Genomic DNA, 13,139 nt, shown 5'->3' with positions numbered 1-13,139 from the left:
TGATAATATGAATATATTTATGTACATGTTTATGAGTATTAAATATGCATGTGGGCCCGTTCTTGTTTATAAAGGCATATTTGTAAATTTGGCCCATTGTGGCGATAAATGTGATTATATGCGTTAAACGATTGAGACCACATTACTATGTTGATATATTTGCAGTAAACGGCTCGAGGTGATCCTAGTGAGCAGATAAGCATAATAGTCACAATACGGTTTAATACCCGGCTAGGGGTGAGACTAGGGGTATTTTGGGAAACTTAATGCATAATTGGGATTTATCGAGTACCAAGTAAGTATTTCGTAATTGGTTGGGCATGTAAGGATTAATTGAGAAATTGTAGGATGACTCGAGGAATTAGTGAGAATTGCGGCTAATGATCGTTTTACCCTTAGGGGCGCAACAAAGGGGTTGAGTTAGTGTAAGGGTCATTTTGGTCTTTCTGGCTAAGGATATGGTAAGATAGGCATCAGGAAATAACTTGAGCCCATTAGAAACCTTCTCAACACTCTCTCTTCTTACTCTCACATTCTCCCTCTCCCTCTCTTATGTCTTGGAAGTTTTGAAGTTGTTGAAGGGAAAGCCAGGGAATTGAGCTGGGAAATCTGGGGAAATTAAGCTAGGAACAATCAAGGGGACAGCTGAGGATCAAAGTCATCATTGAGGTAAGATTATAGACTTTAATCTATTGAATTTATGGCTGGGTTATGAGCAGGCTTAGGGATACTTGAGTTGGTGTCTGAATTTGGGATTTAAGGAAGTTTGAGCTAGTTTTTTAGGCTATATGTTTTGTTTGTAAAGTGATATTGATAGTTCTAAACCTAGTATTGAGTTAGGTTTATGTTCAAGTGGAGTTGTGTAGCTTTGGTTTGAGCAAAAACGCAGAAGGAACCTAAATATTTCTGGGTTCACAGAGGCACGCCGCGACAGGGTTCTTGGGGGTTGCGAACCACGTGACCCAAAAGTCCTGAGGGGCTTGCTGTTTCATGGGTGCACCGCGGCCCTATAGAGTGAGTCACATGCCGCCTACCCCTGGAGCTTGGGGCTGGTGCCTCTGACTTGAGGGTGCGCTGCGAACCTTAGGGCCAAGTCACGGCCCCCCTAAGCAACCTTAACCAAAGTAGGTCTTTGGGCTCGGGAACTTAAACCTAAGCACTCGGGACAAATTTTACTACCTGGTTTAGTAAAATTCGAGGTCCCGAAGGCTAGTATTTTATTCCAAAGAATTAATTGGATTAGATTTTAATAGTTATCATATTTCTCTTGTGACTAGGGTTACCGTTAAGGCTTTGAATTGAGGATCGTTCTCGGCACCGCTATGTATCTTCAACTCCGGATCTAAGGTAAGAAAACGACACTTGAGTTCTAATTAGGGTTGAGATCCCGTGTAAATAATCATATGTGAGTTTATAAATGTAACTGTGATTGGAAATATTTGCATAGGAATTTAGCTCATGTTACTTTCGATTGCGTGCTTCGCAACTTGTATGTATGCTATGTTTGATGTGAAAGTCTGGCCTAAGGGAGTCGGAGCTGATGTTATGCATACTGAACACGGCCTAACCTAAGCGAGTCGGGATCAGCTAAATAACTAGAGGGCTCGCCCTAAAGGTGCCAACACCTAATTAAATGTATCAAGAATTATTTATATGTTTGGATTAAACTGTTATTATTGCCTAGCTTAGTACTTGTATTCTACTGTTGATTGAACTGGTTGATCTAAAGTTTACTATGCACACTATGTTGTTATATATGCTTGTTGAAGTATGTTTTCTTGTTGAGCCTTGGCTCACGGGTGCTACATGGTGCAGGTAAAGGCAAGCGAAAATTGGACCAACCATGAGTTGGAGAGCTTTAGGGGTTAACGGTCTTGGTTACCCAGGGCGTTACAACTTGGTATCAGAGTGGTCTAGGTTTAAGGGTTCCTGAAGATTGGCTGGGGATGTACACTCGCCACTAAAGACAAGCTCGACTCAGGGTTCAGTAACCATATATGTGATTATATGTTTGAATGTTTAAATGAAATATAAATTCTTTCTCTGCACGTTTATTAGGGAGCATGATATATACTTATAGGGCCTGACTTTTTACTGCTATGTGAATATGATAAGGCATGCTTATTATCGTGGCTACTGTATGCGAATGGTAGTTTGAATGCTTGCTTGCATTATAACTGTGTGATTTTGTAGGAGGTTTCCCAAGACGGTGGGGCAACATGACTTAGTGTGGGTGATAGTGGACAGGTACACCAAGTCAACTCCCTTTCAGCCAGTAAGGACAATCTATACTATAACGCCCTACTACCTTAGAGTCGTTACTAAGTGAGTTTAAAATGTGCAATTAACTCGGTAATCGAGGTTTTAAGTCAAAAGTGTAATTTAACCATGAACAGAGTCTTATACGTTGAAAATAATTCCATTCATCGAAAATCATAAAGCGTTTAACATTCTATTTAGAAATATTTATAACTCAAAAATATAACTAAAGTCGACTAAACAAAAAAATCTAGCTTTAGAACAATCATCTCCCAAAAATACCCCTGTCCGTGGTAGCCAGGCAGGCCAAACATATACACGTCGCTTCACGCTCTCCGTACTCATGGTTGGTCGACTTTCCCCTTACCCTTACCTGCACCATAGAGCACCCGTGAGCCGAAACCTAGCAAGAAAACCCTCACAAGCAGATAACATATGCTTATTTAACATTCAACTTGTAATCAAGCCGCCAATAGGCTAAACACGTATGGAGATGCCGTCCCAGGCGCATTACGAGGCCTTGGGTTTGCGGTCTACACCGTGAGGATATCCCAGGTATCCTTTAGGGTCTCGCCTTGGAAACTTGCACTCTGCGTGCTAAACACTGCTCCCGGTCCCTTGCCGTACTCGGCCTTCACCATTCCCAGCCCTCACCGTTCTTGGCCTTCGCTGTTCCCAGCCCTTGCCGTTCATTCACATATATTCTCACATAGCATAATTAAACAAATACTTAAGCATGCATAAGCACAATCAATGGGCTACGCCCTGCCACACAATCATTTAGGGTTGTGCCCTACAACACAAACCATAGGGCCTCACTCTACTCTATGGGTACAACAAGTTTGTTACCTGTGCCCCGAGCTTTCCAAGCACCAATGTCCCGAGCACAGTCCCCTAATCGAGCCTCGGCCAAACCCTAGTCACAAAGCGTCAACAATATTCATCCATCAAGTTCTAACCCATTAAATAACTTTGGGTTACAATTCTAATCCCCGGAACCTTGAATTATATCAACCCGGGTGACAAAATCCATCCCGAGCCTTAACAATTAGGTTCCCAAGCCAGAAACAAACAAAATACCCATATTTTGAACTAGGGTCGCGGCCCAACCCCTTAAGGGCCACGGCATGCTTAGCCAAGCGCCGCGGTGCGCCACAAGATCAAAGGCCTCCCCAGGCCTTACACACAGACGGGTCGCGGCATGCCCAACCCTGGGCCGCGGCTCTCACCTCCAAACCCAGAAAACCTCCATTTTTCCTTGCATTTCCTTCGAGCCAATCCTTCTGAAATCATCCCAACTAAACACTTAAACCCAAAATTAAGCTTAGACTTCCCTACCACACCATCTAAGCTCCACAACAAGTCCAAAATAGTCATATAAACTCAGCCCACAGCCAAACTTTACTCAAGATTCTAGTTCACATGCAACTTACAGTTCTAGCTATAATTAAACTGAAACTCAAGGGATTTTAGAGTTAGGGTCCTTACCTCAGATGATGAATTCAAGCTTTCACTTGCTCCTTAACTTCCAAAGCTCACCGCTTCCAAGCTCCAAGCCTTAGATTCCTGGTTAGAGTCTCTCAAAATCATGCACCAAAGAGAGAAGTGCTGAACCGACCAAGAGATGAGAAGCTGAGAGTTGTTTCCTTTACTTAGTTCCAGTAGTTTCTTAAGTCATCTAAATCAAATAATACCCCTGCCAAATGACCAAGCTGCCCCTTAAGCTTAACCTCTATCCTTAAATGACCCAAGGGAAATTTAGTCATCTACCAAATCCTGTTAAGACCTCGATGCCAAAATAGTAAATTTCCCCAATATTCCCTCGTAAACATTATAGCCTCAAATTTATCTCAAAATATTTATTTCCATAACCTGATAACCCTATAAATTATCTTATACCCGAAATACCCCTCGACTCGCCCTGAGTCAGGTATTCGACCCCGTTGTGACTTTCAAGCTATCTGCTCTCTAGGACTGTCTCAGATCGTGCAACACAGATATATCACAATATTTACATTTATGCCCTCAACGGGCTAAAATCACAAACATGCCCCTAATAACCAGATGGGGCCCACATGCATATTTCATTCATCTAAACATGCATTTCTACTCACATATTCATCGAATTCACACATTAACATATTAATTCACTTATTTCCCTCCAGGCATGCTAATCTAGGCCTTAAGCCTTATTAGCAAATAAGGGACGCTACAACTATCCCCTCCTTACAGAAATTACTTCCTCGAAATTACCTGAATAACTCGGGATACCGCTCCCGGATATCTGATTGAAGTTCCCATGTCGCTTCCTCAATCTTATTATTCCTCCATAGCACTTTCACCAAGGCGATAGTCTTGCTTCGCAAGACTTTATCCTTTCGGTCAAGAATCTGAACCGGCTTCTCCTCATAAGAAAAATCCTGGTCCAGCTCCAAATTCTCATAACTCAATATGTGTGTCGAATCTGATACATACTTCCGAAGCATGGATATGTGAAAAACATTATGAACCACTGATAAGGATGGAGGCATCGCCAATCTGTAAGCTACCTCTCCAACCCATTCCAGAATCTCGAAGGGGCAAACAAACCTAGGGCTCAGCTTGCCCCGAACACCAAACCGTTTCACTCCCCTCAAAGGTGAAACCCTAAGAAACACATGGTCACTGACCTTAAACTCTATGCTTCCACGTCTCAAGTCCGAGTAACTCTTCTGGTGACTATGGGAGGAAAGCATTCGAGCTCTAATCTTCTCAATCGCCTCATTAGACCTCTGAACCATTTCAAGACCCAAATAACTCCTCTCACCCATCTCATCCCAATCGATAGGTGACCTGCACTTCCTCCCATAAAGCATCTCATACGAAGCCACTCCGATAGTCGCCTGATAACTGTTGTTGTACGAGAACTCAATCAAAGGGAGATACTTACTCCAAGATCCCCCAAAATATAGAACACAGTCTCGTAGCATGTCCTCCAGTATCTGAATTGTCCTCTCAGACTGTCCATCTGTTTGAGGATGATAAGCGGTATTAAACTGTAACTGCGTGCCCATAGCCTTGTGCAGACTCTCCCAAAACTTGGGGGTGAAGGTGGGGTCCCTGTTGGATACTATCGACCTAGGAGCCCCATGGAGTCGAACAATTTCCTTCACATATAGCTCAGCATACTGCTCCATAGTATAAGTCGTTCTGACAGGTAAAAAGGGGGCGGACTTGGTATACCTATCCATAATCACCCACACCGAGTCATATTGTCCCACAGTCTTTGGCAAGCCAACTAAGAAATCCATGGTGATATCTTCCCACTTCAACTCTGGAATCCCCAGAGGCTGCAATAACCCTGCTGGCCTCTGATGTTTAGCCTTAACCTGCTGCCACGTTAAGCACTTAGACACATAATCCACCATATCCCTCTTCATGCCCGACCACCAATACAAAGCTCTCAAGTCTTGGTATATCTTCGTCATACCCGAATGTAAGGAATAGGGAGTAGTATGCGATTCATCCAAGATCTCTCGCTAGATATCAGAATCCATCGAAACACAAATTCGACCCTTGTACTTCAGTAACCCCATCTCCGAGATTGAAAAGTCCTTAGCCGCTCCGACTAAAACGTTCTCCATGTGACCTCTCAACTGGGAATCTTTCCCCTGCGCCTCCTTGATTCTCTCAAGGAGTGTAGACTGAAGAGTGATGTTGGCTAACCGACCAACCACTAACTCTATACCCCGCTCTGGACATCTCACTACAAGAAAAAATGCTTTTAATAACACCGAAAATGTGTTATCAAAACATACGATAACACTTTCTGATGCGTTAAGACCGACTATGTTATCGTAGGTCAGGGTACTTTACATAACACTTTATCAGTGTTATACAGATGTGTTATTGTACTGTCAACGATAACACAATTTCTGTGTTATTTTAATATATAGATAAGTGTTGAATTATGTTATTTATAGTCGATTATATAACACTTTTTTCGTGTTATACTACACTTTAGTATAACTTTTTTTGTGTTATACTAAAGTGTAGTATAACACTTTAGTATAAAACATTTTTTGTGTTATACTACACTTTAGTATAACACATTTTTTGTGTTATACTACACTTTAGTATAACACATTATTTGTGTTATACTACACTTTAGTATAACACATGTGTTATATTAGCTTAGAGAAACATAATCTTTTTTTACTTGCACAAAACTAGGAAACACAAATATGAAAGTTGAAGCCAAATAAGGTAACATAAATAGATTTTTATTAATTACTCAAATGTAATTACAATATTTAGTCTACTAGTCTAGGCTTAAGAAATCATATTACAACATGGTGGGTTGAATTAAACACTGTGCGCAAAACAGAGACAATATCTGTCTTCTTTGTGAAATTCTTTTTTATGCCAAGCAATCCTTTGAGCTGCTGAAGGGCAATTGTAATGGCAGCTCCTCCCATGAACCCAACAATGGCAGCATGGGATAGAAACTCAATCAAGAACCCCAATCTGAAAAAGGATCCAGCCATTTTAGAGAAATATATAAAACATATAGAGTGCAATTTTTTTTTTTAATTGTCTTAAACCATAAGCATTGTTGTATAAAACTTATTCTTAACTTCATAAAGTTTCTAACTAAAATGAGCAACTCAACTATGATTAGCTTACCATTTCAATCTCTTTGCCAAGATGTTAACACCCATGGCCATTATAGCAGCACTATTAGGATTAGGAGATAATTTCCTGACCAAAGTGCAAATGATCTCAACAACCCTGGGCAAATGATAAGAGACAAGAGCATTAACGTGGCAAGAAACAAACATAACACAGTACACAGGAAAAGAACAGTATTTACCACACTCAATGCCCATTAAAGCAAAACACACAGCCTAGCAGGTATTGTTGCAGAAGCTTTTAGTTAATTAGTATTGTCAAAACATCAGAAATCTAGATTAGTTTCAGTTAGATATCCCAGTTGCACAAGATTCTAAGTGTTCATCAGAAATCTAGATTAGTTTCAGTTAAATAGCATGTCATCTTCCTATAATATAGCATGAATAATTTAGCAATAATCAATATCTCTGTAGTCTCTAGAAAGCTAGATTTTCAGTTAATATGATATATAGAAGACTTACAGTTAGACCAGGTTTATCTTCTTTGGTGACTACACCGAGTCTCATATCCAAATTCTTTTCAAGACAAGATATTTCCAAATTCTACACAAGGTTTATGGAAAAGTATTAAAATAAGAACCTTAAGTGACAATTACTTCACTTTGTTGTAGTGATTATCTACACTTCATTGTTAAATTATGTAGTTTCTTAAAAAAAAATGCATATCTAGTATCACACACAGAAACCAACATTTAATTCAAAACTCAACCTTAAATGTTACAGTATGTTACTAGAGTGCAACAGAGAGCTGTGATGAACCTGTACTGAAGCAATAATCCCTAGTTCACTAAACCGGTCTGCAATCCCAGGTGTAAGATGCTGGGCATGCTTAATCTGAAAATTAGCTCTAGTCATGCAAAAATAAGCATGGAAAGAAATATCAATATTAAAACTTTGCAATAAGAAATAGATTTTCTGTGGCACATAATAGGTGGCAAACTATAAATCTTGCACATAATAGATTCAATTGCTATTGGAAAGGCAGAAAACATAGAAACAAATGACCAAAACTTCAGACAAGAGAACTGCATGTACCATTAAACACCATTCTACATATAAAGAGCAGGTTAATTGCTAAGGTAATTGCTGAACCAGCTGTAACATACACAACACAAAGTTCGTACACACAAAGAAGAGCAACAGCTAAAAGTAAAAGAACAGCAACAGCTCTTGTAGATCAGTTTCAAGCAACTTGTTCATCACAAGTCACCCTAAGATTCAATTCTATTATCTATAAAGTCAACATTTCGAATTGGAAAAAATAATAAAATGGTGTCTATAATTTTGCCAAAGAAGCAGAAAAATCATGTATTAACTTTAGTTTATCAAATGAGTTTCAGATCATCTTGTGTCTGATTTCAGCCTCTAATAAAGTTCTTCCATTATATTATAAATCAAAGTTCATTGAAGCATAACATAACCAGAAAATCTTACGACAGTAAATTACAAATTATGAAATCTTTCAGCCTTTTGTTGTTGTTCCCATATGACAGTAAATTATGAAGCAATATAAAGGCCTTAATTACAAATTAGACTACTATTCCATTAGTAATGGGAATTCTCTTTGTATTTCAAACCCTTTCACCTTCAACTGAACAATAACATGCCCCAAAATATAACATAAAACATGTCACTTTTGCCAAAACAACGACTGAAGCAACAAAACATGCAACTTAAAACAAGGCTTGTGAAATGTATCAAGATAACAAATATATCATTCTCAATAAATGTAAAGTAAGTATAGACTTCGAAATGTTTATCATATTAAATAGAAATAAAAAAGAGGAAAAATCAATAAAATGCGTGTTTCATATCTAATGGCACAATAAATGCAAATCCAAGAAGATAAAGATGATAATGATGGTGATTTGTTCCAGGACTTCACCTTTTCCAGAGTAAAAAAGCAGAGCAGGTAAATTTGCTTAAATCAAAGATCAATTTGTTACGTGCACTAAGCCAGATAATCACAATTGACAAAAGAAAAGACTATCTTAAATTCTTGACACACAAAACTTCAGCAGGAAGAAAATTACCATTTACATATATTTATATATATATATGGCTAGTGTCAAGTAATAAACCACACATGCACATAAGCTGGAACTTAGATTGAGGGGAAAGCATTGAATATTCACTATATTGAACTAGCAATCCAATTAAAGGCACATGACTAACATACACTACCGCAAATAAGAGCTCCACTTAGCTTGTTCTGTTTCATTATTATAAATCACATCCTTCTCTTGGGTAGAATTCTTCATTTCATTATTTACTCTTTCTATCCCTATACATGGAGTTTTAAATGATCTATATGATGATGTTTTAAAGAACATCATAGACTTGGCAGATTTTTTGCACAACTGAAAAGAATCAATGAATATAAAAACATAGAACCAGTTTCCATTGCTTAGAACTAAGAAGGATAAATTTAATGTGACATGACATTTATAAAATTAACCAAAGATTAATAGTGATGGCCAATCTCCACCTAGTGACCATCTAAAAGATACAAATCTGAAAACATAATACATACCATGGTTTGCAATTTCTATATCTCAACAGCCTGACCAATGAATCTCAATTGCACCAGATCTTCGAAGGAAATCAATGACATCACTTTTAACACTGAGTTCCCTTTCCTTTAAGACAAGAATATCCTTCTCAGCCTAAAATCTCCAATGACAACATTAACTTTAGCATCAGAATGACATCTTAGCAAAAAATGGCAGATAAAAGGCATAAATAAACTACCGACCAGTTGCAACCTGAAGTTTCACATACGAAGCTTGATACTCAATAACTTCAGATTTTGATTTTTCAATTTGATCTCTCACTAAGAGGTAGACTTGGGAAGAGGAAATACATGCTACATTCTTCAATTTGCTCTATCCATTTGCGAGAAGAGTTAGCATTAGTGAAATGATATTTTAAAGTAATAAAACCAGCACACACAAAAGACTAGTTATACATTAAAGTGACCTGCAAGTTAGATAACTGCTGCAATATATGTACTCTCTCTTCATGAAGACCTTTTATTTCTTTAAGCCGGCAAGAAGCTTGATCCTGTAGAACTCAAATCAGTTACAAAGGTAAGTGTTCGAAAGAAAGGTATTTACACTACCATTAATTCTTTAAGAGCAGTCTCCATATCTTGTATATCTTTTACTTTATCTCTGACTTTGTCACTACTAGCATGCTTGCTCCCTAAATTTAAGACAGGAAAGCCTGCCACTTTTGTGGCATCTCTCCGAGCATTGAGAATCGCTAGTTTGCAATTACTCTTTTCTAGTTCAGCAACTCTATTTTGTAACTCCCATTCATAACACCAATGCACTCAACATTAGCTTCACAGAACATTCAGTTATCCTCCAAGACAATGGAAATAAAAGCAGATAAGAAAAACTGTTCCAAATCCAAATTAAAATCACACTATCACAGAGCTTCTACTACGACATTCATCATTTTTTTCAGCAATTGAAGGGGAAAGAACAACTAGAGAGTAAGAGAAATAGTGAAAACACATAATTGTAAACAGTGAAAACACAGAATTATATTAATTTGGTTAGTTTTTCATTCTTTTCTAAAAACTAAACAGCCGTTAAAACAAAAATACTCCAAGAAAGTACCTGCTGTTTCCGAGACTCTTCGTCCAGTGCCTTCTTTCGTTGTTAATTAAGCAAGAACTAATTTTCTCAAGAGGGAACAAAAATAACAAAAGAGACCATATAAAATAGGCAACTTAATTTTTCTGATAATGGTGAAGACCATATAAGCTGTCACTATTGCACAAGAATATGTTAGCATGTAGTCTTATTTAAAACAAAGAAAAAATATATGAATGAAAGTAAAAAAAAAAATGATAGTCTTTCTACTATCACTCTATAAATAAAGCCATATGCAGAGTATAATAAGTTAACGATTATTCATTAATATAACAACTTTTAAAAGTAACAAAAAATATAGTCTTTCTACTATCACTCTATAAACAGTTGTCACTATCTGGGACAACCTTCCTTAACACCGTCTTGCCATTGAAGTTCTGCAGAATCTGCCTGAGTCTAGCAGCAGAGACAAGTGGTTGAAGGTTGAGTTGTGCATGTCCCATTTTGTCATCTGTCTTCAAGAGGTCTTTATCAAACACTTCCTAAGGGGAGAAAGCACTTTGGTAATATAACATACTAGTCTTAATTATGTCTTCAAAGGAATACATGAGAAGAAGATTAAAAAAATAGATGCAAACTGAAACTATTGATAAAGGCCAAAAGCCAATAATTGGCTTGAGGAAGGAAAAGGTGAAACATTTGCTACATAAACTCACAAGTTAGAGCTGAAGCTACCATATTCAGTGAGAAAAGAATATAGGGACAATAAATAAAGGTTTTGGAGCTGCATTTCCACCCATGAGCCTAATAAATAGACCAGCAGTCTTTTACCGTACTAAACAACAACTAATAACTGCTTAGAAAACATGAAAACAAGAAAAAATAAAGCCAAACTTGACAAACATACTTGTGGTTATTATATTTAAACTCAAAGCCAAGAAAACATACTCAAACCTAGAGAAACTTAAAATACAAATTTAAAACGAAGAATATATTCAAAACAAACTAAAGCAAATAAAATATGCCCAAAAAAGCATCATTAATTCTACATAAAAAGGGAAAATGAGAAATCAGAGGAGAGAAGGAGAGGAGGACAATGACTACAGTTATTTTCCCTAGGTCCATCAAAATATTTTACAAGTGTCAATCACCTTAATCCAAATAAACATATAACATAAAGTTGAGTAGCATCATATGAATAATATAGAAAAAAAATGGAGACGCATACTTGTTCCAAACAGGCTGAATGCACAAGTAGTTGCACCACTTTATATAATTATCAAGGGACTTCAGGAATACATTTTGCACTGCAGCTTCATCCAATTCCTAAAGCAAAATCAAGAAACATATTGGTATAAAAACATATAATGAATTTCAGAGCTCAATGATAATTAAAGGAATCAATGAAATTAATATCCAAACATATTCAATTAATAAAAAAAACTGTCACATACATGTTTTTGATATACTCCATTGAATATACCTCTTCTAACATTATAAAGGCTAGAATTTTATTTATACATTGTAAAAACCATATAAAATAAATAATTCTCATGCGTTGGTTCGACCCAATAGGTTACTAAAACTCAGGGCCTATTACCAAGCCAAGCTTTGGGTTTCTAGGCTTAAAAGGTGGCACAGCTCTTCGGCCCTGTTATTTAGTACATTTTTTTCTTGAATTGGACAGGTTCTTCAGGCTGGGCCAAAATTTGAGCACCCTATAAGATATATCACAACTTTATTACACTATTTTCTTTAAGGGCGCACACATTTAATAGCCCCTCTTCCTACATTATTATTATTTCTTAACTAGGCTCTCCGCCTAATAACTCTACAATATTTGGAGACTAGAAAATACAGACTAGGAATGTATAATACGTAGGAACAAGAGTTCCAATTGGCCACCGACTTTATTAGTTAAAGAAAAGTAAAAAAATAATTATCCTTAAAGAAAACTATGGTCTACAATACTCACTGTTCTACCAAGAATAAATGCAGCTGTAGCACCAATTGTTGCACCAATAAAATCAGCAACGAACCCCAAAGGCAACCCAAATAGATAACCTCCACCAAGCTATAAGAGAAAATAAATAGCACAAATAAAGCATTGATAAAAATAAAATAAAAAAATACTAACAGATACACTTTCACACTTAAACCAAATAAGTTGACTAGACAGACTTTATTCATTCAGAGTTCTATTTTTTTTGGAGGGGGGAGGATCATTGAACAGACAATTACATACTTTATTAAACAGACTATAAAGGTCCAAAATAATGTCACTGGAACTTAAGATATAATCTATGACTAAATAAGTGACCACTGATTCACAAAGAGACACTGGAACTAACCCCATCAGATGCAGGAATAATTGAATGAAGATTTGGGATAGAGTCTGCACTTTCAATTTTTACAATCACGTGAATGTCTGCATTGCAACCTAGAAAAGAGATTTTAAAAAATCAGTTCTAAACAAGTAACTGGAGTCAAAAAACTGGTACTGAACAAACTGATGATAGAAATAATAATTTACTTTTAAGGTAATCTTTCAACTCATGAACCACTCTAGCATCTTTTACAAAAGAGACAGCATAGAAATAAAATAAAA

The 13,139-nt window shown here is 37.1% G+C and overlaps 1 long non-coding RNA gene across 2 annotated transcripts; it reads right to left on the bottom strand.

Annotated features, from left to right (window-relative positions):
- Window positions 1–6,505: 6,505 nt before the first annotated feature.
- Window positions 6,506–12,591, bottom strand: LOC133803795 (uncharacterized). 2 transcript variants are annotated; one of them, XR_009878155.1, is made up of 3 exons: window positions 12,507–12,591; window positions 6,925–7,029; window positions 6,506–6,765 (listed from the first exon to the last, which is right to left on the bottom strand). It is a non-coding gene; the product is annotated as an uncharacterized LOC133803795 (long non-coding RNA). The 2 variants fall into 2 exon arrangements; XR_009878156.1 differs by lacking the exon at window positions 12,507–12,591 and adding an exon at window positions 7,689–7,717.
- Between the last annotated feature and the right edge of the window lie 548 nt (window positions 12,592–13,139).

This window comes from Humulus lupulus, chromosome X (genome assembly GCF_963169125.1).
Source record: "Humulus lupulus chromosome X, drHumLupu1.1, whole genome shotgun sequence".
In the NCBI taxonomy this organism is placed as follows: Eukaryota; Viridiplantae; Streptophyta; class Magnoliopsida; order Rosales; family Cannabaceae; genus Humulus; species Humulus lupulus.
The sequence above is the reverse complement of the archived record's forward strand: the minus strand, read 5'-3'. Positions and strand labels throughout refer to the sequence as shown.